At 37.5% G+C, this 25,090-nt stretch overlaps 1 long non-coding RNA gene across 1 annotated transcript in view; it reads right to left on the bottom strand.

Annotated features, from left to right (window-relative positions):
• Positions 1 to 678: 678 nt before the first annotated feature.
• Positions 679 to 25,090, bottom strand: part of LOC103133923 (uncharacterized) — a 67,081-nt gene continuing 42,669 nt past the window's right edge. Inside the window, exon 5 of the long non-coding RNA XR_475790.2 lies at positions 679 to 1,390. This is a non-coding gene — a long non-coding RNA (uncharacterized LOC103133923). The remainder of the gene's footprint in view (positions 1,391 to 25,090) is intronic.

Genomic DNA, 25,090 nt, shown 5'->3' with positions numbered 1-25,090 from the left:
AATTCCAAATTTTCCAGCATTTGGAGAATGCAATTTGTGAACATCTTTTTTATTTTTTATTATTATTTTACTGAACAATAACCTTTTTAGTGCTAAGAGAGTGGCATATGCGTCTTTCCCCTGATGAGTCACTTAGGTATGCCTGGATGCGATTTAGTCATGCATGGTTAAACAGATTTAGAGTCATATTTAAATAAACATATCTTTCAACTTAAAGATATCTTTAAGTTCCATGTATAGCGTGGTTCGCTATCTGGATAATCCAACTATTTGCAATTTTTTTTTTTTTTTTGCAGAAAGTAACTTTAAAATATTGATGGGAAACCTGCCTATATTTGGCAGTTTTTTACTCAAATCTAAAAAAAAAAAAAAAAAGAAAAATGGATACTTAAGCACTAAAATACCTAAGCACATTACTACTGAACATGATATCGGTTGCCTGTTTAAAAAACAGCCAATCCAGAAACGCCATCAATTTTTCTTTGTTGGCTGTAGCCACAAGAGCAAATCTTGCATAATAACCCTCTTTGAAATGATTTGCACTACATGTTAATACCAATTAATGTATATTTGGCATTTTAAATAGTTATAAGTGTCAATTTAAGCTATTCTGTGTGGTCTCGTAGAAACTGAAGGTGCATGTTTCAACCGCAGACAAAGTTTCACAACACACTCTAAGGCTGGATTTTATTTATTTATATTTCTCTGTTACATTTTTAAAAGAAAATATCAGCAAATAAAGTGGTAGAAAATTGCCTGGTTGCCTTATGCAAACAGAGAATTTACACTATGTACTATACCTTAGCACCTTAGCCGTCATAGTTAGTTTACTGAATTACAAGATAATGAAATCCATTATTGTGGAACATTGGTACGTCGACAACGTTTTGCTTTTTTTAATACACAAAATCAGAGTTAGTTGCCAGTGAGTAACAAGCATTTGCAGATAATAATAAATATAGCAGTGGACCTGAGAGAATTGTTTGAAGGCAAAAAAACGGAACATAATGCACTGTAGAGAGGAGCGTAATCACAGTCTTCGACTTGATCAGATGAATTTCTCTCAGAAACAAACTTGTTGCTCCCGCTGGGGTTTTGCATCCATGCCAGGCCCTCCTGTGTTTTCCTTCCTGCTGTGAACGCCTTCCTTTCCCCAACCCCCCAAAGAGCGATGGACAGTCTTGTGTGTGTCCCTGTTCGATCCTCCTTCTTTGGTTGAAAAAATAAAATTGAAAAAGTACCACACTTAAACCGTTAAGACCATACCTTTAATCGTCATGGGCAAAGTCCTTCCGCCAACATTAACAAAAGAGAGTTGGAAGAGGGAGTAATGATGACCTTCTGTTTTCATACAGATTAACCTCACATAATGAGTGAGACATCTTAAAGTCTGTTGCACAGGGGGAAAAAATAAATAAATAAATAAATATATATATATATATATATATATATATATATATATATATATATATTACAAGAAAATATAAAGCACTGAGACAAGCCTCAAAGTCAAGTCTTAAATTGCTTTCTGATTGAAGAAATATGCTGCAGCTTCTAAAGCCATATAGCAGTGCCTCTTCCAACAGGTTAAATGAAGCAAGTTGATTGCTAGGCACAGTTAAGAAAGCAACACATATCATTATTCAGCTGGCGGTAGGCAGTTGGTACATTTTTTTTTTTGTACTGCATCTGAAGTGATGTCTGGGAACCAGCTTGTCTGATTTGGTAAACATGTAACAGGTCACAAACTGAAGGGATAGATCACAAGTTGTTCCTGAGAGAAAATGTGCTGCAAGACAAGTTTGAGCAAAAGTAAATCTGCTTTTAAAAGTGGGACAGAGAATAAATTTGATTAAAATACAATGAATCTCTGTCATGAAGGATCCTGCTGGAGGATAGCAGAAGGAATGTGACATTAATCAAGACTTGAAAATCCTGGAAAGGCTTCTCTTTTCTTTCTTTCTTGTTTTTTTGGGATTATTGGGTCAGAATCTGTTTAAACCCTTCTTTGAGTTCCACGTTTTTGTTTTTACATGTAACGCAGTTGTGCTTTTGCCGCTGATAATGTATTCTCTTTCATGATTTTACATGAGAGAAAGGCCTTGATCGCATGAAACGTTAATAGGGAGATACTCCTTGTTTATGTGCATGTAAGGCTGGGGCATGAATAACTATGTGCTGTTTAGATTTTTCTTTTTTTTTTTTCCATCTTTGTATTTGTGGGTAAGCAATTAAAATAAGTGGGTCGCTGATAAGAGAGCCGGTGCTCACATACAGACAAACGTTAATACAGTACAATATTGTTTTTTTGTTTTTGTTGTTTCGTGTGCAGAAGGTTTCTGCTTCCTTTATATTAGGATATGAGATTAAAAAAGACTAGGAATGCGCATGATCTTCCATTTATGGTTGTTCTCATCATTATGCAGCACGAATAAAAAATACAGAGCAGGCAGTTGGCCTGTTGCCCTATAAATAGTATCTACAAGCAGGTAATATTAATTTTTTTGTTTTGTTTTGTTTTGCTCTTGTAATAATGCTCTCGTATTGTGTAATACCGAAGCAGAGGTTGGTTCAAAAACAAGCAGAGTTAAAAATACAGCACATAATGGAAGTATTCATACCCCAAAAACGTTTTAACACTTGTTATAGTACATCAAAAATGTCAATGAATTTTTGTTTGTATTGTATGTGACGTATCAACAAAAGTAGTGTACAACTGTAGAGAAAATGAACAGAATATTTTCCTTTTTATTATTATTTTACAAATAAAATTCTTTAAAAGTGACTCTTGCATTTGTATTTCTCTGATATGTGTAAATAAAATCCAGTATCCACTTTTGTGTAATTTACTCTCAGTATAAAAATTCAGTTACTCTGCAAAAGGTAGGGAAGTTTACTAGAGAACATTAGTGAATAATCAACATCGCAAAGACAGATGGTCAGCAATAACTGATGTTAGGGTGACGACTGTGAGCCAAAGTATTACGCAGCTATTCCAGGCTGCCGGCATGGATAAGTGACGAAAGGAAAAGGCAGAGCTGAAAGAAAAACTATGAGAAGTCCTTATTGCAGTATGCCACTGACTAAGCACAAAACTTTCTGGTCTGCATGTCAACCGCCATGTATGGAATCTAAATCTGTACAACTCTTTTAACACACCATTTCTCCACTGGTAATCACCTTGGCAGCTGCTTTATGTTGCTGGAATGCTTTTCTTCAGACCTGGAGAGATTTGATGAAAAGATGGAAGAACCTACATAATACAGATGACACGAGCCTGGAAATACAGGTCACAAGTTACAAATGGAGGGGTGTCGAACAGATCATAATGTGTTAGAATGCCCTCGGTCAAAGTGCAGGCCTAAATTCAATTGGGTATCTGTGGCAAGGCTTGAAATAGATGTACGTAGAGTCAGACTGAGACTTTCGGTCTCTATCCAGTGTGTGCAATTACAAGGCAAGTGATTTTGACTGTCATTAACATGGTCAAAATGTTAATGATACATTATGTTTCATTAACAATTTTGCATGCAAATTATTATTGTACGCAAACAAATGCTGTAGTGAGGGAGGGTGTGGCCTAAAGATTTTAGAGACTATGAATAGAAGGACTGAGACTGACATTGAAGAAAAGGTGGATAATTAAAATATGTGCCAGACTTTTCCTATTTTGTTTTATTAACAAAGTGTCCACTGCTTGGTGTTATTACTCAAATAGCAGCACCCTCATCAGGAAGTGGCACTGGGCCTCCCAGATAGTGACTGTGGTTTGAGAAGACTGACAGCTGGTTGGACCTGTACAACATCCCAAGGCAAACTGATTACCACCCTCCATCCGTACATGGGCTGTCACTGTTATTGAGGGACTGTCAGACTCATTCTCAAGGCCATCAATATCAAATGTGAGCATCAGTCCATGTAAGGCAGCTGGGAGCATCAAGCATCCTCTTCCATTAACCCATTAACCTTGTTGTTAAATGCTCAATAATTAAGGTCTCTGATCTCAGGGGAATCGCTAAGAACTTTCTACTCCCCAAAAATAGTCCTGATATGTTGTTTTCTATACTTCTTGTGCAGAACTGCGGGCAGGTGCATTAAAATACAAACGGGCAAACTGATGGACAAATAGGTGGGCATTTTCCTGCTGCATGTTTAAGATCGTCAAGTTAACAGCCCATCCTCTCGACGCCTGGAGTACAGGCAGCTTCTTCGCTCTTATCCAAACAAACAGGGGCTTACATCTTCTCTCGGCTTCCTGTCTCACAGCTCTGTTTCCTAGGTAACCATGTCAAATGAATTGAGAGGGGGACTGACGCCCTCCAGAGAGCCAATCCTCTCTCATCCAAAGTTTGTCTCACTTTAGGTCATGTGACATTTGTTCCCATGACAACCAGGTTGGAGGGCAGTCTGGGTATCTCTTTGATCAACGAAAGGAAAAAAAAAAAAAAACGCAGACATGCCAGGGAGCAACCTTGAAATCAAGGAGGAGATGCAGATACACAACAGCTCTTCATCAATATATATATATATATATATATATATATATATATTTTCATCAATGTATATATATATATATATATATATATATGTGTGTGTGTGTGTATCAGTCACCAACGCTTTCATGGAGACAAATGAAGAGGTTTGTGCCAAAGACTAGACGTGAAGTTTGTTATATAAAGAATTGAACGTAGCAAAGAATTAGTTCTAACAAGAAATAAGAAGCGTAAGATTTTGTTGTTCAGTCTCAACAAACGGCTTGAAAAAACAGCCAAAAACGATAACAATAGGAGCGCACCCAGGAGCAAATTATAAAGACTGACTGGATGTCTTTCTTGTCCACTCACAGCAGCATTACTCACCAGCTCCAAAATCACAAAACAGATTTTATTTTGTGAGCAGGTGGCCTTAAAGGTCTTTTGGTTTATGATAAGCATTTGGCCTTTCTAAGCCTTTGAGCTCCACACAAACAAAGCCCCATCCCAAACCTCTGGGCCGAGGTAAATGGTTGACTTTTCCAAGCCTTTTAGTCGGCACAAAGCTGTTGGAAAGCGTCCATCAGATAAGAGTTTCCCACGGGCATCCCTTCAATAAAATATGTGACGGGCAACAAATTGGCTTCAGACACCTGTCGTAACGCAGGGAAAGGTTGGTAATTTTCGCTGCTTCCATGTTCATCTTAGATGGCCGGTAATAGCTGTGCATTATTAATAATCAAGAGTCGAAGGAGTAGTCGGGAGCAAGAGCAATATTCATATGCAATATTGTCTCCCCTCAGGTCATATATGCTTCAACTAAAGAATGTTTTGTTGCCAACAGAGGCAGAATTACAGCTGCCGTGTTGTCTGCAAACACTGAAAAGGCAATGCGCTCTTTGATTCCTCACACAGCCTTGCCAGGGGAAAAAAAAAGAGAAAAAAAAGAAAAGAAAAAAGAAGGCTAAGTAAAAAGTATGTAGCTGGGCCACAGTGTAAATCTTAATCAAAGTCAGACCAAAACAGACTCCCACTGAAGGTCTTGGAGAAATTTCATTTTACAGTCCTCTCCATTTAGGGGTGATGCACCATATAAATAGATGTGAGCCAACATTTAGTTAAATGTTTTTAGCCTTTTCTGCCACACTTTTTATCTAGTGATGTGCCAGATCTTTCAGGAAAAAAAAAGTTACTTTTTTTTCATTCCTCATGTAGAAACTGTTATTAGCATTAATATACTGATCAGAGCAATATTATGATTGGTGTAAGGTCCAACATGAAAAGCAGGTGGATTGCCATTTTTGGTAACAAACTCACTGAATCATTAATTGAAAGGGACATGTTCAAAATAGCAAGAGTGTAGAGTTACACTGATTGTGTGCTTTTAGGCCTAATTTAGCTTACCTGTGAAACACCAACCAGCTTTTAAACCTCAACTTGCTCCTGTGGCTCATAATGGCAAGCAGCCACTATTACATCTGGTTTACTCTTGTATTACATCTGCCACTGTTCATTCAACATGTATCAGATTTCCTTTAAAGCAGTACTATACAACTTTTTTTAAGCTTTTTTTCTTTTTACAAATGTGTTAAAACTGTCACTATGCCATGACAATAAAGTACGAAACAGATAATCTGTCAGCTATTGTGAAATCACTCAATGAAAACACAAAACATCACTAAGCAGCTGCAGGTGGCAGGAATAAAGGACACCTGTGGCCAAAAGCTCTAGCCTTTGTGTAGATCATGCCTAATGTTGCGTGGATGCATAAAGAGAGAACTGCATTTGCATTTTTTTTGTGTCAGATTTACAATAGCTGTGCATAATCCAGATAATTTAACATGTGCACAAATCTGATTTCAATGTTTCTGCGAGGGACTGCTTAATATTCTTACGCTCTCTTTTTCATAAGACAGTCTAAAATGATTTTCATTGATTTTTTTTTTTAAGTCAACACTGCAGAATAGATGCTGTTCTGAGATTTAGTTTGTATCCAAGGCTACGAAGAGAACAGGAAAGACTTTCACCACACAGGGCTGTGTTTAACGTCAATCAAACTGTGTGCACGAGGTGAAGGTGTTCGTTAACCTGTCACCATCTTTGCTGCCTTGCTTTGCCCCAATTGGGAGACGTAGAGAAAGCACAGAACTTGATCCCAAATGGCAAAGATTTCAGTAAAAATATGCTGTGGGGAACAAAATTACAGCAACACATATTTTTGATTATCTGCCAGATAGTCAGAATTTACCAAACTGGCCACCACATTGAGGTTTGTCTGTCTCTGAAAACATGGACTTCTAAGGATGATGAGAGGACATAAGCAGTGTTTTTGTCCTGCAGTGGGTGGGTTGTTGGTTTGATTCCCTTCTGCTTCTGTCGTTGTATCAAGTGACAGGCAAGACACTTCACCCTCCTTGGCGGTGGCCAGAGGTCAGAGCAGCTGTGGCTACTGTTCAGTAGCTTGTGTGTGAGAATGGGGTGAATGACTGAATGACTGAATGTAGTGTGAAGCTCTTTGGGGTCCTCTGGGCTTGATAAAGAAGCTAAAGGTCTTAAAGAAACCAAGTTGAAGTTAACTTCTACTTTCTACCGGTTTGGGCACTGTCACTCATATCTGTGCATACTAAAAACAGAGCATGTAAAGTAATTCTGGTAAGGGTAGCTAGCTAATACATAAGGAGTATGCAAATCAAAATAGTTCTCAAGACATGAAGGAAGTTCTGCTTAATGGAAACGTTACAAGCCCTTAAAGGTTTGTTCAGCAGCATTTCCACGAACTGCTATTACATTTTCTGATATTAAAGTTGCTTTAGGAAAGACAAGGAACAATTCAGTCTTAGTCCCTTGGTTTCAGACTGACCATTCGCTTCAGCACCTAGAAACAACAAATCTGGATTTATACCAAATTAAGATACCAAACTAGTCCCCGTGGTGCTGAAGTAAGATGCTGTTTATAACTTTCTGACTGAATTTCACTTCAAAATTCTTGAACTATGCCATCAAAGGCCAAATATAATCTTTGTGTAGCATGCCTTCCATTGTCCCACAAATACACGCTTTTTACCAATCTATTTTTTTTAATATTTTATATAAGGGGGGGGAGAGAGAGGTCCTGTCACACCATCAAAGACTACAGCAGATAGCAATTTGAAAATAAAAGAAATGTTTGGCAAGATAAGCAACATTTCCAAAGAAGTGCCGTTTTATTGAAAATGACCTTGGGTAAATTAAAAGAAAAACAATATGTTGCTGTTTTCCATCTTTGTTTTTATATCATCAACAGAAGAAGAAATTATAGTACCTCTTGAAAGGCAAGCTTGTAATAAAGTGAGTTTGTCTTTTCAACGGGTGACAAGTAGTTGTTGTTCTGTTTGGTGACAAACACATTAAACATTTACCACATGTTTAGTGTGGTAGTAAAGGGGAGTATTGTCCCAGGTAACTAGAAGGAAAATAATAGACAAATATGCTAAAGCTAAAGCTAAATTAGACCGTCTCCAAGCAGCTTGATGCTTCTGTTACTGTGTTTGCACAAATTTTTCAGAAGTTTAAAGTCAACAGAACTGTGGCCAACCTCACTGGTAACAAGAGGAAAAATGATGACAAACTGAAGAGAAAAATGATATGAATGGAGAATAATAATATGAATGACCCCCAAAGAAATTATAGGTTATGGTTGTATTGAGGTTCTACATTAACACTAATGTTATTTAGTTTCACCATTGTGCATAAACTAGAATGGCTTAAGGGAATGGGTTTCCATGCGATTTTCCTCGTAAAGTCAACTAATTTGGGTAAAAGGTGTACATCAGAGTCAGATAGCACCATAGTTGTTTGAACCAAAGTGAACGTCATGACAAATCACCAACAAGGACAGGAAATAAAAATAAAAAAAACAAACAAAAAAAAACAAGACTATAATTTGTCACAATGCATATTGAAAAGCCACAAGCTTCTGGGAGAAAGTTCTTAACAGATGAGACAAAACTGGAGCATTTTGGCAAAGCACATCAAGTTCATACTCAGAGACTCAAAAGTGAAGAATACCAAGAAGAGAACATAATGTGAAAACAGACGGCTAAACATCCAAAAATGGCTAAGAGCAAAATATTGGACTGTTTTGAACTGGTCTTCTCTGAGCTCTGATCTAAATTGTGTTGATCATGTGAAAACAGCTGAAATATACCATTTGGAGAAGGAGCCCTTCACACCTCAGACATCTGGAGCAGTTTGTGCACAATGAGTGGGCTAAAATATCTGTGTATGGGTGCAGAAGTCAAAAGAGAGTTACAGAGATTGTTTGATTGCAGTGATTGTCTCCAAAAATAAATATGAAGTTACTGGTACAATCATTTTTGCCTAGGCCTATTTATTAGTTTCATTTTTTCAATGATCCTGTTTTGATTGTTAAACCACAATTCAAAAGCAATGTCTGATTTTCAATTATTAATTATCAATACATTTGTATTTGTCCTTACTTTTGGCAGTTTTGAGTTATTTCAGTGACCATTGTGGGCTTTTCTCTCTGAAAAGCCCACATAAGTAACATTATAATATCTATTTAATGCGTCATATTTCTTTGGATATTTTTTTAATGCATCAATCAGACATTTAAAAAGGAGTTTTCTAATAATTCTAGAGTTCACATGTTTAGGTTCTTGTTTTATTGAGTAACAACGTTGGAGAGAAAAGCATGGGAAGAGCAGGTTTTACTAATTTGCATATAAATTAACAATCTAGTTATTTAGCACTTGCTATTTTTTCATTTCATCGTCAATGAATTTAAACAGAAAGGGGTCAGCATTATAAATGTATATTATTCCCTAATAGAGGTTGGACAGGAAAAAAAAAACAAAAAAACAGAGCACCTCTGTACAACTCCATCCAGCCTTCCTCTTATCCATGGAAAGTCTTACTCTCTCCCACCAAACTGCATAGCATGCAAGGTATGACCATCATACCATGTTTGTGAGATTGTCCTCTTTTGCATTGGCACTGACGCTGACAATACAACAAGGAAAAGAAATCACAATCAATGTATACGAGTCGCTTCTGTTTGGATACGTCCATCTCAACTGCTTGTTTGGTGCCTGGCATCCATCTTGTTCTAGACAGCTTTATTTTTAAACTGGTAGGGGTTTTCTGTTAGATTCATCCAATCTACTATTGCTTGTTCTTAAATTGCCCTCCTCTTCCTCACAAGATTAAATGAATAAATAAAGAAATAAATAAAAAATCTAAACAAAAAAACAAAAATCAAAATAATTTGAACTTGTTGGGGTCCACACTATACGAGTGCTTTCTGTGTGGCTGCTTGTTATTTATTGATACCAGATATTGGAGTTTCCTATGGAATGGTCTGAGTACTTAACTACAGACTGCCTCGTCTCCTTTTTTTTTAAATAAATATTGCCATTGCAAGTAACAAGCTCGGACAAGACTGAATTTCTTCGAGATCCAAATAAACCCTTAAAAAGCCAGAAAATAATGACCATCATACCATGTTTGTGAGATTGTCCTCTTTTGCAGTTACTAACCTTCTAAAACACATCCAAGAAAAATGGCCACTATAATTAACAACCGCTAATACCGAGAATAACATTGGCTATTAGCAGCTGAACACTATCCACCCTCGCTTTTAAAGAAGAATTGAAGTCGCTGCGGAATAAAAAGTGACTCACCTCAAACAACTTCCAGAGTTGAAAGACGCACAAACAAGGTGTCTGAAGTAGTCTGAAGGTTACAGCCCGAGATTTCTTTTTCAACCTTTTACCACATTAAACAAGGAAGGAAAAATGGCTTCCCTAAAATTACTGCCACACGCTTGCATGCCTCTGATTGACGGATTTGAATGTTTGTCTCCTTTCGGCCTATTAACGGGCTCCTCTTTCTTACAGGTTGAGGTTATGTAAAGCATTTGTCTTTGAACATGGCTGAATCTTGTATCTCACCTTAAACATGAGTCAATCCACAGCTTCTATAAACTTACTAGTTAAACCTATATAAACTACATCATTGCTTGACATGAATTTTTTTAGGAGCATCTTACTTACTTTATGAAATCCCTTCACAATTACTAATTCCCAAATTGTTTTTCTTTTTTTTTTTTTTCCATTTGTAAAGATGAATCCAATCCCTTAAAAGACAGTAAATAAGACTACAATACTACAACTAGTGCCATTCAACAGCTTGTAGAATTGTACTTTTTATTTTATGAACTTCAAACTTTTTCAACATCTTGGATAAATTGGAGCCACAGTCTCGCATAACAACTTCAACAACAGCTGCGTTAATGTCCCACACCTGAGGCCGTGAGACCCTTAACTGCAGAGGTCAACTTATCTCCATGCCTTTTGCTCTCTCCTTTGTATCACTGAGAACATGTGAAAACAAATACATTCCTCTTAGGCAGAGGAAATAAACCTATTTAATCAAATCATGCTGAACTGTGGTACAGATTTACTTGTACAACTTCTGTGTTTACTTCTTCAGAATACCCCCAAACCTTTCTTGACCAACCCCATTACATAACTTGTTCATCATACCTCCTGACATGTTCACTGTAACTATATAACAAATTATTTTTTCTTCTTAAAATCAAAATATATCTATTCCCAAAAGGAATTATTTTCTGAGATTTGAAGACAATCCATCGTGACTGGAGGTAGAGAGTTCCAGATTTGGGGAGCAAAGTGAGAAGAGGCTGTGTTCCCCATGGAACTGAGGCAGACAGAGGGAACAGAGAGGTAGATACAACACGAAGAAAGGAGAGAGCGCGAATGAGTTCCGATATGCAGGAGATTGGACAGATAGGGAGGGGAGTTGTGATAGTTGGCCTTGAATGTGTACAAAAGTATTTCAAATTGGATTCTGAACATGTTCAGAAGCCAGAGAAGTTGTTGCAAGACTGGGGTTATGTGATAAAACGAGTAGGGGGGAGGGAAGGGGGGGTCCGTAACGTTATGGGCAGCCAAACTCTGGACCATTTGACGTTTTCAGAGGGATTTGTGAGGCAGACCAATGGGAAGAGAGGTGCAGTTATTAATTTGAGACATGACAAGGCTGGACCAGAATGGAAGCAGGATATGGAGGAAGGGAAGAAGGTAGTCGACTGATGTCATGAAAGAAAGGTGTGTGCAGACCTGGTATTGGTACTGATATGAGAGTGAAATGGCAGAGTTCTGTCGAGGATGACTCTTAACCTGAGGGAGTGCATAATACATAACAAGGAGGAAGGAGATGGAGACGAATAACAGAGTTGTTGACTAATCCTTTTTGAATTTACTATCAAAAAGAACATATGAGTATCACAAGTTTCAGTCAAATAAGAGGGAGAAGTATCAGTGGGATGGAAAATATACTTTAATAATGAAAACAACATCTTAGTGTTGTCTTCATTTGAGGAGATGACAACAGAGTATTAAACTGATTTAGTTTAAGAAATAAAAAAATTGTAATGTCATATATAAGAACCGTCTATGTCACTATGGACACCGAGACCAGATTTTTTTTATAGAGTTGCTCCAATTGACAACATTCATCCTTAATCGACTGAAGTTCCAAAATAAACCAGGGAGTAGTAGCATTAGCAAAGGTAAGAAACCGTGTGAAAGACTGTTTTAACAGAGGCAAGAGAATCGAGGATATGATTGAGACCAGTGGTTCCCACCCTGGTCCGTAATACATTACTTGGCCCATTTTAGTTGTAGCTCCAAAAGACAATGCTACAGTACGGTTAAGGTGGAATTACTGGTGTCACACAACACAATCCTTTGTCAGGTGAACAGAAAAAAACATCCCTGCTTGCAAGAAGCACAAGACGTTCACAAGTATGGTAAGTTTTTCGTCCCACTAGTATGACGTAAGGTTAGACGTTTGAGTTCATCCCCCCGTAACCAGACCATGAAATCCATTACCGAACCGCACCGACCATGGCAGAACCACTCACTGGAAATGAGGCCTTAAAGGGAAGCTGGCAGCAGTTTGTGGAGGCCGATCACGTTTCCAAAAATTGATGGTATTTGCTAATATACCATAAACAGAATAATGCAGTGGTAAGAAAAAAGTAGACTTGGCTGTGTTTTCAGTGTTAAATTACAAGTGTGATTTAGTGACTTTTTTTGTTGTTGTATGCATTTATTAATAAAAGACAGCTATACATTTGCCCCTTCTGACTCAATATTCTTTGTACCTGCCTCTGTTATCCATATGCATGATCAGACATACTATTGTAGCCACTGACAGATGAAGTGACCAACATTGTTCATCTCTTCATCACAGCATCTGGGGTGATCGTATTTGAAAGCAAGTGAACATTTTGTTCTCAAAGTTGCTTTGTTAGAAGTATGAAAAAAGAAATGGGCAAAGCATCAGCTGCATAACAGGAAAAAGGCAAACCAGGAATGGGAGTCCAAAGTGTTCTGCTGGGAAACCCTGCGCCATGCTATGTTGATGTTACTTTTGACGTTTTGAAGATGATGTGTATTCCCTGATGACGGCTGTATCTTTGAGATCAGATTGCACATAGTGACATAAAATCAAATTAGTCCAGATATAGTTTATAGAGCTCAACAACTAACCTTAAGGTGTTGACTTGACTTCCAGATTTGAGTCCCACTGAGCATCCATGAAGTAAAGTCTGTCAAAACGTTATTAGCCATCTTATCTTTTACCATTTGTTTAAAGACCCTGATACGTTTATTTAGTTGGAAAATGTCGGTCTTATAAGTCATATTTAGCTTTTTTATTATTTTTTATTTTATTTTTTTCCCCATCAAACACAGGGAGGTGGGTTCACAAGTCAACTGCCTTAACTTAATCCCTGCACTTTCTGGCTCTGACGAACCATTAAAAAGCTGGAGCTTCTGGGATAGTACGATGATAAATTTGGGGGATTTTGAAACCGTGACCTTTTCAAACTGTGGCATATCTTCAGACCAGCCCATGATTGCTCTGCACCAAACACAGAAAGAAAGATCAGGTTCCAGCACAATTAAAGAGACTGCTATTAAAGTGAGGCAAATGTGCAAGTGATCACTTGTTCATCTCATTACAGATGCCCTAAGCACAACTACCACAGAGGGAAGGGAGGATTTAATCATTAGAAAGGTGGTCCAGCAGCCCGAGGCCCTAGATTGAAGCCTCTCTGTTGTCCAATATCCACTCAGCCGAAATGTCAATGGGCAAGGTGCTGACTCCTTACAACTTCCTGAGTTGCTGCTCTATCTGTAGATAGATTGGATTGGCTCTAATTTGTGACTGGTGGCTTTTTTGCAGGTGCTCAGTTAAAAAAAAAAATAAAAAAAAAGACTCCCTGGTAGAGAGACTGAAGTTTGACCTTTCCATAATTTTGTCAGCTGTTGGCAGCTGTTCTTTCATATTTCTTGAATTCTATTCTTCTTGGGTGCTGCAAATTGCTTTAAAAAAAGAGATAAACATTCATTTTTAAAGTCTTTGTTTCATCGCTCAAAGGCTAAATCATAAAACAGAAATCTATCCACTTTCATACTATTTAGAAAAATAAAAAATATATAATAATTACTAAAAACTGAATAAATTAAACCAGCATTTCCAACAGCCACCACTGACCACATCACAATACCCATCAGTTAACGTTTCGGTGAGTATGGCATCAGTTAATTCCTGATTCCTGGAAACAGGTCATCAGCAGACGCATGTAAAGAGAGTTTATTTTGAATAAACTGAAATAATAATCACCTCCAAGGGAAATGCAGGGACCAGTAATGAAGAGAGACAAAGAGCAACAGATGGTCAGGCAAAAAGTGAGCAGAAAACACAGACATGAATAGAACAGGGACTAACTGAAAACAGTTGACTGCAATCAAGAAAAACACAAACAGATGTGGATCACGACAGCCAGGGTAATTATTGATGTTTTGATAAATACATTCAATGATACACTGGAGATGAATATGTGTTTCAACCTGCTAGTCATAACAGTGACTGAGTCCAAATTACGTCCTATTTTAATATAAACAAGGTTGCATTTGTTTCCCACTAATACCATGTCATGCATATTTCACATGTACCAAGATCTACACTGAAGGTACTTTACAACCAACCGGTGATTAGTTGTGCTTAACAGAAACTGTATCTGATTTTAAAACACGGGGAGTTTGTAGAAAAACAAAGAAATTCTCAAAGCTTTGGAAACCTCATTTGAGAATCGGCTGCCTGATGAGTTGATCGTGAATTCCTGCAAGTCTTGAAAAAAATTCAGCAAAGCCATTTTTTAATAACTTTGTGCAACTGACAGCTTGTTGCAAAATCTACAACTTTTTCTCAGTTATTGGCTGACTGATCAGACAGTTTGATACAGTCAAAAAGCATCCTTTGCCAAAACCCATTAGCCATAAACAAGAAAAGACGTGGGAAACCTTGAGGAAAAACTCACAATGGATATTGAAATGAGTTCATGCACTTGAAAACCAAATGCAAAACCGAGCATGCAGCTGGGTTCCTTTCAGTCGAAAACGATCATTGTGTGCTTGCTTTTCTCCACAACGAGAACACATAACTGTATCCACTAGCAGAGAAATATGCCCAAAAGCTTGTGCATACACACCGCGTGCACAGATGTGGACCGGTCAAGACAATGCTTGAAAAAGCATTGTCTTGACCCTACGAGCTCAGGGCGAGTCAACCCATTTACTCCACTTCTTTACTTGTAACACTTTAGTGGTCACAAATCAAGGACACTTTCATCCATTCTGTTAATTCTGATATGCAGAAACCTCAGGACCCATTCACTACCTGGCATGTTTTAGCACAAAGCCCCCTTTAAACACCTGATGCATTCTCTTCTGCCATTTGATGACTATGGCTTACTGCAAAACAATAAAAATCAGGCCCGGGAAACATTTGAAAATTGAATAAGCCAAATAAAAAATAAAAATACAGAAATGTGATTCTACTAAATATCTCCGTCTAATGTACTCTTCATGCAAATCAATGAACAAATGTAGGTATTTTCTATATGTCGTCAGTCAAATGACAGCATTCTTTTGCAAAGCAAGAAAAAATATTTTGATATGAAACGTCATCCCAGCTTTTAAACTGTTTTATAAAGCAGTAAAATAGAATTTTTAAAGCAAATGAAAATATTATATTCCACACCAACGCCACTTCAATTTTTAAATACTTGTCCAGTGAATTGTGTGAAGACCATCAAGAAATGTAAGATCAAAAAAATGCCAAGTGTAAAAGGGAAGAAATTACCCTTCAGCATCTCCAATGTTGTATATAACTTATATATACAACTTATTATATAACTTATTTCAAAATTCTGAATACAAACAATGATATGGTAAACAAATAATAATAAAAAAAAAGGTGGATACAACAATATCTTTGAGAATAAACTTGATAAAACCACATTAGGCAAAGCACTTAATGCTTTTGTTGTGGAAAATATAATTTCCTCAGTTGTAGTTTTTGAGCAGCAGAGCCACATCGCAGCAAGGCTCTGGCGTAGTCAGGTTCTCATTAGAGCAACGTCTGCTTTTCCCCAAGTGCTTATGGAATTTTTATCGTGTTTTCTCAACTCTGGAATGTTTGTAAATGAGGTCAAGGAAAAGTGATTATGAAAAAGCTATCATCACATACATAACATATCAATAAAGGCGTAGAAGGAGCCGTGGAGGAGAGGGCTGTCTAATAGTGGCGTCCTCCAGCTCATGCGTGTCGCTCTCCAACATTTTGAAGGGGTGGTGGGAAAGCTGGATCAATGCGGCTTCCAAAATGCAACACACATCTGTCTTTGTATGATTCACAACAGCACATTTTGATCTTTTGGTTTTTTTTATGACATAATAGTTGTTAAATTGTGTTTGGCATCTCCAGAGGTTATCAATAATATACAGTATCTTCCTTCTGATGCAGATATTAAAAAGCTCTGAGGAAAGGAGAGGCACCTGTTATGTCTATTGATGTGAAGGCAACAGGGGTAGTTTCATGATGCTTCATCACAGTATTGATGAAGCATGTTTTTCAATAGTGTAAGTAGATGTGCGATTTTAAACAAGCTGAGAAGTCTAAGAGTGAGAATTAATCAAACTTACGGAACGTATATTTCATCTTGTGTAAAACAAAATGCTACAGTTAGTTCTTCAATTTCTCCACCTAGTTTATGTTAAATTGTAATTTCTGGAAAAAAAAAAGTAAGTGTACTAAAAACCAAGTTTTACAAGTGACTTGGAAATGTATACAAAGTTGAGAAGAATGAATAATTGCTAACAATAGCAATTCAACTCAATATACAACGTGTGTTTTTAATTATTAGTTGTTCTTTGGGAGGAATTTACCGGTAACAATTCATTTGAAGAAAAATCCTTAACCATATATCTTGAAAACACTGAAATATTACTGAAAAATCTTTGGAAGTGGATCACAAAGATTGACTTCGAGGAAACTTACAACTGAAGACACTCTGTCATAAAGCAGTCACACGAAGAGCATTCTCCATCATTTACTAAATTTTGTGGAGAATTCTGCTTGCACCATAATCTCCAGTGGCTCCACATTAGTCACCAAAGCAGAACCAAGCTTTCTGTATCAGGCTGTTGAGCCTTTTTAACAAGAAGATTGAATTATTTTTGTTAATAAACTGCTATTTTGGAGATAAATTGTTATTCGGAAATGTCAGAGCTGAACTCGAATCCTTCATCTATTGTTTTTAATACCTAAGCTTCATCAGGCTATTTGGCTATTATTTCTTGATAATTACAAATTTTGCTAAAAATTGACTTTGAAATTTATAGCCAAACCAAATCCTTTGTTGGTTTGACCTGCATTGCTATGGCAGGCCCCAATTACAGGATAAAGAGTGAAATGCACGCACAGGGAAAGATTCAGTTATGCACAAATGACAAAGGTTGTTTTGGAAAAAAAAGAAAATAATAATTAGAGTTGTCATAGCAACACAGTGGATAAGTTGACAACAGTGCCTCACTAATCTCCACAGTTGACCCCGTCTCTTGGCTCCGCCCACTTTGCTGGAATTTGAAAAAAAAAAATTCCGAGGGTGAGATTTAGCTTTCAGAGCAGGGTTAGTTACACTTTAAAGGCGCTTTCGCACTGCACGGAACGGTACGGAACGGTTCCGAGCGTGTTCGCATTACAACTTATGACTGGTTCCACCCGGCCCCATGGAACCACAAGAGCTGTGGTTCCAATCGTGTCGGCCAAGCGGTTCTGCTTAGAACCAACAGCTGATTGGCCGCTGGCTGTTATGGAGTCAGACGCTGACTTTCCGTTGACAGCTGGCTCTCACTAAACTGTAATGTAGCAATGGATTCGTCTGAATATAGTGCAATCACCTGGTCTAATGATGAGGTTTTTTTTTTTCCTCCACTTACTCGCTGATGAATGAGTACAGTCGGCCACTACATCGAAACCATTGTTTAGTTTCAAAAATAATGACGTCCGGTACCGCTTCGATGGCGCCCTCAGTGTAATGCGAACACAACAGGGCTGGAACCAATCCGTTCCGTACCGTTCCCTGCAGTGCGAAAACGCCTTAAGTTTTCTTGAAATACACTTGCAGACAGTTAGGTAAGACGAAGGTTCAATTGTTGTAACTTTAGTCCACGAGCAGTGCTGAACGGACTGCGAGTGCTCCAACAAATGATTGGAGGTAATTTGATTTCAATGATATTTGAGCCCATGGAGAGATATCAGCACATAAGACGCCTCTAAGGCAGACTGTCATAAAATGCTTTCAATTCCTTTATTGAGTCTCCTTAACAGGTAAGAAAAAAATGTATTGCTTCTTCTACATAATCTCTCTTGTTGTGCATGATGTCAGTGGATGACTCGTGTAGACAATCAGTAAGCTTGGAATGTATTGCAAATGGTTTAAGGACAAAAATACAGGAAAATGGGCCTGTGAATATGTAAATTAAATAAGCGCTGTAAATGTCCGTCTGAAAGCGAAAAGGTTGCCTATTGCATTCACAATTACGGTCCTAAATTCTCCAGCTTGCTCATGTAACCGTATGAATCATAAGGCTGCGAAGAGATGAGTCCAGAAAACGACTGATGAAAATAAAGATGTTAAAAGAGGCAAAGGATTGGACGTAGTTTCTCTGAAATAGCAAAAATGGCATGTCTTTGGAGAGCTTCTCAGAGGTTAGTTGTCTGTTTTTAATGAGCACCACTTTTCTCCAATTGTCTTAATTTCAGTTCTCAGAAAGAATGTTGTGAGGGCATCCTGAAGCTAGGATGTAGCAAATGTGCTGTTCTCATAACTGCAGATACAGCATGGAGATTATAACAACTATGGCAGAGCAGATGTTAAAACTGCTTAATCACTCTAGTTAAATGCAGTTAGACTTTAACTGAATTTCTGTTTAAACATTTCTCATTAAGAGAAAACATTTGTAAGAATTAAAATAAAATATATGGCAATGCCTTCTAGGTAGCCTACTGATTGTATAGTGTGCTTACGGTTTTTCAGTGATTTTGTTACAATTTTACAAGGCTGAGCACCTCCCAGATAAAGACCTCTTTAAACACTTTTGCAACTTTACAGCCAGATTTCTAAATCATTGAGATTCACAGAACTTCTTTTAATCATCTTTCTTTTTCTTCAGTTTTGTCATTTTTACATTTTTTCTTGACATTCCCAGCCTTACTCGGAAACTGTGCAATTAAATGTTTGTTGTTGTTGTTGTTGTTGTTTATAACTTTGATCAAATAATCAATGAGATACAGCATTTACAATCATTATGAACTCTAAGTTTCTATTTTGGTCTGTGGATGCTCTATGTAGGGGGACTCTGGTTTCAAAGCATGTCACTCTAACATGATTCTAATGTCTACTCAACTCAAAACACCTAAAGTACATGAAAAGCTATTGTACGATCAATGAAAAATATAATAAAATGTAACAGGACAGTATAGATTCAAAAATGACAATCTGCTGTCTTCTGTAAAGTTTATGTTGGATGAGAGCATTTCAACAGATTCTGTCCACTAAACCACACAGTATTCCTAGGCGAGACGAGCTGAAATAAAAAATAGTCGTAGTCCTCATTTCTTACCCAATTTCTCTAAAATATGGCTGAGAAAATTGCTGATGTTTTGATATGTGAAAGATATATTCTCCCTTTGTCAGTTCAGTCAAGATGAAAAAGGACTAAGCGAATTTCTCTTTTATATTGGTCAATCATTTTATTTTACATAATTGCCGCTGTTAAAATTAGTTTGTTAAAACTTATCCAACTGTGACTCCTTTGTGGAATATTTCATCCTATTTGATGACTGTTATGACTATACCCAAGTTCGAGGCAGTTATCCAATGTCAGTTGTTTAGTGAATTCAAAATCCCAGAGACTGCAGTGTGCCACAGCAAAGGGAAAATGATGGTGGTAAGTAGGTGTAAAACAACCTTAAACCACTTATATTCTGCTTTTCCTTTCTCTGTGTATCAGCTTCACTCTACATTGCCATGGCAACCAACAACCTCCTCCTCTAACCCACAGAGCAGAGGGTAATATATTGACCAGAATGGACCCACGCTATATTTTGCTTCTGGCTTTTGGGGCAGTCTCTGGTCTACTTGCATCCACATATGCATTCGAACCGCGGCAGAGTTCATGTGAACCGAACCGAGACCAAGGTTCTTAGACGGACCAGAGTTTGCTTTTTTGGCATTCAAGTTCAATTGCTTGTTCTCCTGACGAACCGGATCTCCTAGGCAAACAGAGTAGAGTTCGATTGAAACGGATTAAACAGGGCTGGTGTAAATGCACACTTGGTTTAAAAAAAAAAAAAAAAAAGTATTTTAAATAACAAAAAAACTGACAAAATCTACCAAAATTATAACCTTCTTCTATTACATCTCCAGTGAAAAACGATAACCCAGATCACAGACAATTGGTGTTAGCAGATCAGACACAGAGAGGAACTTGCACAAAAAAAATGTTTGCATTCAGCTCAGAGCCTCCTATTGAATCTGCAGACAAGTTTGCTATCTGACACCACAGGACACTTTGAAAGGTCTTTGGGAGGCCTGGCCTCAGAAGGTCAAAGCCAAATTATCTTGTCAATACAAGATGGATCCCCACCACCGGTGAATTAAACTGTAGCTGCTTAGCTCACATCAAATTTTCCAATACATTGCAAATAATGTGAGGGATTTGAAAGGCCTCAGCGGTCAATGAACGTGAGACCTCGCCAGTTAAAGAGCTCGTCATGTTGAATTGAAAGCTTTCCAGGCTTGTTGCTTGCGTGATCATCATTACCCGCCGGCTTTCAGCAAAAATGTAAAACAATGCGTGTTTTCTTCTGTTTTGAAACTAACTATGAATATGCATGAGCTAGCAGTAACAGTGGTTATGGTACAAAAAGACGCTTGTTTCAGCGGCTCTGAGAGCCATGCTCTACAAATCCCCTAGCAACTGGATTCCCCCCTGGCAGCCACTATAACGGTGGTCTTCACAAGCAGCTTCTGATTGCCAGTTTGCTTCAGATATTGATATTGTCAGCTTATAGTTGAGCTCTGCAGGGGAAAATTATGGTGGAGGAAGACATTTAGATTAAGTAGTCCACATTAGAAACAATTTCCCAGATACTAAAAATATCTACAATTAGAAAATATGATAGAGTGCCTCTTTTTTCCCCCCCACTTTCTCTTAAAGGAAGCCGTCTTGTAATATAGACTAATACAGCAATTTCCATGAGTTTTATGGAATCCTTAGTACATTTTCCGTCTTTCACTGATGTAATTTTAAGAAGGGCATTCTGCAGGGTGATGAAAAATGAGGAGCTATGCTGATTTCCCTTTTTAACATCATACAAATGTCCGTGTGCAGAAGTGGTTAATACACTTAGAGCAACCGTGAGTTAATGCTGAGTTCACCAAAGAGCCGTGGGGTCGTTGGACGTTGTTAAAATGCTCTAATTTGATTTAACGGCCTCAAGTTTGTTCCGTTGCCAATAGAAAAGGGCTTGCCTGGCAGTGAGTTTACAGCGGTGCGAGATTAGTGCACAGAAGTAATTTGGCTCAGAGGGATGGTCGAAATGTGGGAGCGATGCACTGGGAAGAAGGATTGGCCAGGCTCAGGTAAATGGTGCACTTAAGGACAAGGCAAAACAAATCGGCATGAGATTAGGAAGATTTGGACCAGAGGAGAGGTAAAGATGTTATTTTAATTTGGCTTGTTTCTGTGATGTAGGAGTAAGCGGTGGAGGGGCCAAATTAATTGGTAGTGTAATGCACCATCATCAGGGGAGCCAATGATGTAGCATTGGGTGAAAGGTGAGAATAAACCTTAGTTCATAGGACACTAAATAGACATAAATATATATCGATACTTAATTTTGCATCATAATTTAAAGAGATTTGTGTATTTATAGCTAAAAAAGCACTACCGCTTCTTTAAAAAAGTTTTGGTACCAATTGATTCACTTTATATCACACAATAACCATAAAATAATGCATAGTTGTGAAGTGGACAGAAAACCACATTTGATTTTCAAGGATAAACACCAATGATAACTCTGTAGAAGCTGCAGAGGCCCACAGCTCAGGTGGATCAATCATTTCACAAGATGACAACTAGATGAGCAGCTCGAAACGTGGGGCCTTTGAGTGACAAAAAGTCTGTTTTAAAATTTGCCACAGGCATGTCAGGGGCACAGCAAACATGTGGCAGAAGTTGCTTTGGGTTGATGAAATCAAAATATGTCTTAATATTTTAGTACATCACTCGTTTCTCATTTTCATTTGCTGCGGAAAATAAACCATGTACTTTTTAAATATGTTGAATTTTGTGGTTGTGGAAAATATTGTGAGGTTCAAAAGATAATAATACTCCTTCAAAGCACTGCAGTTCTCTATTCTTACACTCCAGCACTGCCTTCTTCCCTGTAGACCACTGTGGCTCCAACATGTCACCTTAACTACTGAACAGAACACTTTCTGTCCGTTGCCCCCGATCAACGGACAGGAAGGAATGATGTCTGAGTGAGAAAAGGGTCAGGAAGAGCTGTCACCTTCTTCCATCCACCCCAGATACTATCTGTGCCAAAGATTTTCCTCTGGGATCGAGGTCACGCATCACCTCAACAGTTCACTCCCATGGGATGTCACACTTCCTGAAAATCACCAATAAACCCTTGCAATCTCCTGCTTCTCTCACTGCCGTCCCAGTCTGTCTAAAAAAAAAAATAAAAATCTATTTTTTTGTGTAATGTTCTGGAGCTTTTTAGCACAGTGTTATAGTATTAACAGTACATTTTCACATTCTTCCAGCGTTACTGTCAGAATTCTGATCACACGACGTAAGACGTTAAAACCTGAGGACATATTTTGAATAATCTGCTGTACTACAGGTGCAGATTTATTGTAGTGTGTTTCTGCATCGCATGGTTATATATTGTAATGAAATCCCCCCCCGCCTGTAAATTAATATGCTTGAACACTGACGTGTGAATATAAAGAAGCGCACCACTTCTGAGGAAACACCACAAGCAGAAATCCGCTCAACAAGCAAATATGATTTAGTAAAAATCTAATCTTCCGCAACAATGGCTTAAAGCAATTCAGTGGCTCATCTTTGATTACATTTTTGTATTTTGAACAAAATTACAAAAAAAACAAAAAAAAACAAAAGCAGTAACTGGATATTTAACTTATTAACACACAGGGCCTTCTCTGTATCAGAATCCCTAACATGTATTTACAACACAGATTACAATTTGTGTTCAATTAAATTATATTAATTTACTTCCAGTGGTCTATTCTCTTTTTAATAACTCTCTTGGCTGCGCTGCTTCTCGTGGATTATCGGCGCTCCGGCCAATCAGATTCCAGTATCTATGTGTTGCCAGGGGCAGCCTAATCTGCCCAGGGCCTTAAGAATCAGTAGAGCAGGCCGAAGTTCAGTAAATGATATAGCAGCCGTACAGTTCTTTTAATTAATCAGCTTACAGATTTGCCTCCCAACGCCTGCTTGATGTCAGATAAAGGTAATACCTTCCTTACAGTACATAGATTTAACAGCATCTTCACTTTGTGTATGTCCAGTATAGCTGATCCCAGAGGCTCAAGATTTCAATTAGCTGGAGAGGTTTGACAAACCAAAGAGGACCTCTACCATCCCAAGACAACTTCAATCTCAAAAAAATGCCAAAGTAGTTTTTGCAGACACCATTTTATGAACCTGCAAAAGTCAGGTTTGTATTGGACGTTTAATTTTCAGAGTATTGCAACTACCTTAAAAGGAAGGTATGGCAGATATATTTAAATGAAGTTGAAGAGGTTAGCTGAAGTGACTAAAAATGGTCTTTATGCAGGCAGAAATAATCAGGTCTACTTTAGCATTCATTCATCAGTTCATTAATCATAGTTTTACCCATTCACAAATTATGTACTTTATTTATTTTTGCTAGAATATATCTAAAATAATTAAAAGAAAATGCAGCTTGGGAAACTGAATAAACTGAAATTGAAATACCTTTCCACCTGACATGCTAATACACTGTAAAAATAATTGCCTTGTATATTTACATTAGATTGTATAGTTGCCAGCAATATAATGTTATTTAATGGTACTGTTAATTATTTTAACAGTGTTACCGTTTCAGCAGAACGTGGTGATTATATTATATTACAGTGTTTTAATGCAGCTACAGTAAGTTACTAATATGCTAGTAATTGAATATTTATCTACAGAATCCTTTCTGTATCCTTTATTTAACAGTATATTATTGTTGTAAAGTAATACTATTTTTTTATTCTTATAGATTAAATTATTAACACTAACATTGCTTGTGACTAGATGGCAAAGACCATACCTATTAAAATAGGTATCAGTGATTTTTTTTTTTTTTTTTTTAATGCAGTTTTAAGTATTTGTTGATTTTAGCTGTTCAAATATGCTTGTGGTCCCTAAACCCTGTGAATACACTGTACAAAAAACAACCTCGTCGCTGAAATCAACTTTTCCAGAAGGGGTTATGTTTCCAACCTGGGTCTAAACATAAAATGAACATGTTGTCATAGATATATCACAATAAAGGATTGTATGATGTTGGTTAAGTTTGTCAGGCCTACCATCTATGCAAGCAAAAACGTTTCCATTTCTAATACATAGCCCCAAGAGATCACTATGTAGTTTATCATGTCTCACAGCTCTTCTGTGCCATAATTGGAGGACTGAGTTTACCTAAAACCTGTCTCAAACCACATTTTGCCTACGATCCACAATTGGATATTTCAGTTTTTGCTATCCAGAATTACGGGTAGAATTTGCTAACAGAATATTGTATTTTATCACAAAATATGTTTGTGTTATATAAAGGAACGAGAAAAACGTATCATCATCTCAACAGAGCAAAAGATAGGGAGTAGTTTTGAAATTAGGTACCATAAATCTATGAATAAAATGTTTCTATTAGCTGCATTTCTTGAGTTGTAGATGCAAATCTAAGCCTTTCAAAGACTGCTGCCTGAATTTTTCAATTAATTGAAGGAATGCATTTTATTTCAAATTGAATAACTTCATACCTGGGAAGAGATATTTTGTGATGTGGGAGTTTAAATAAATTCCTGTGGGAAATTACCGGGGACAGAAGCATTTCTGAATTATTGT

The sequence above is a fragment of the Poecilia formosa genome, unplaced genomic scaffold (genome assembly GCF_000485575.1).
Source record: "Poecilia formosa unplaced genomic scaffold, Poecilia_formosa-5.1.2 Scaffold14, whole genome shotgun sequence".
Taxonomy (NCBI): Eukaryota; Metazoa; Chordata; class Actinopteri; order Cyprinodontiformes; family Poeciliidae; genus Poecilia; species Poecilia formosa.
Note: the sequence above shows the minus strand (reverse complement) of the source record. Positions and strands in the feature narration are given on the sequence as shown.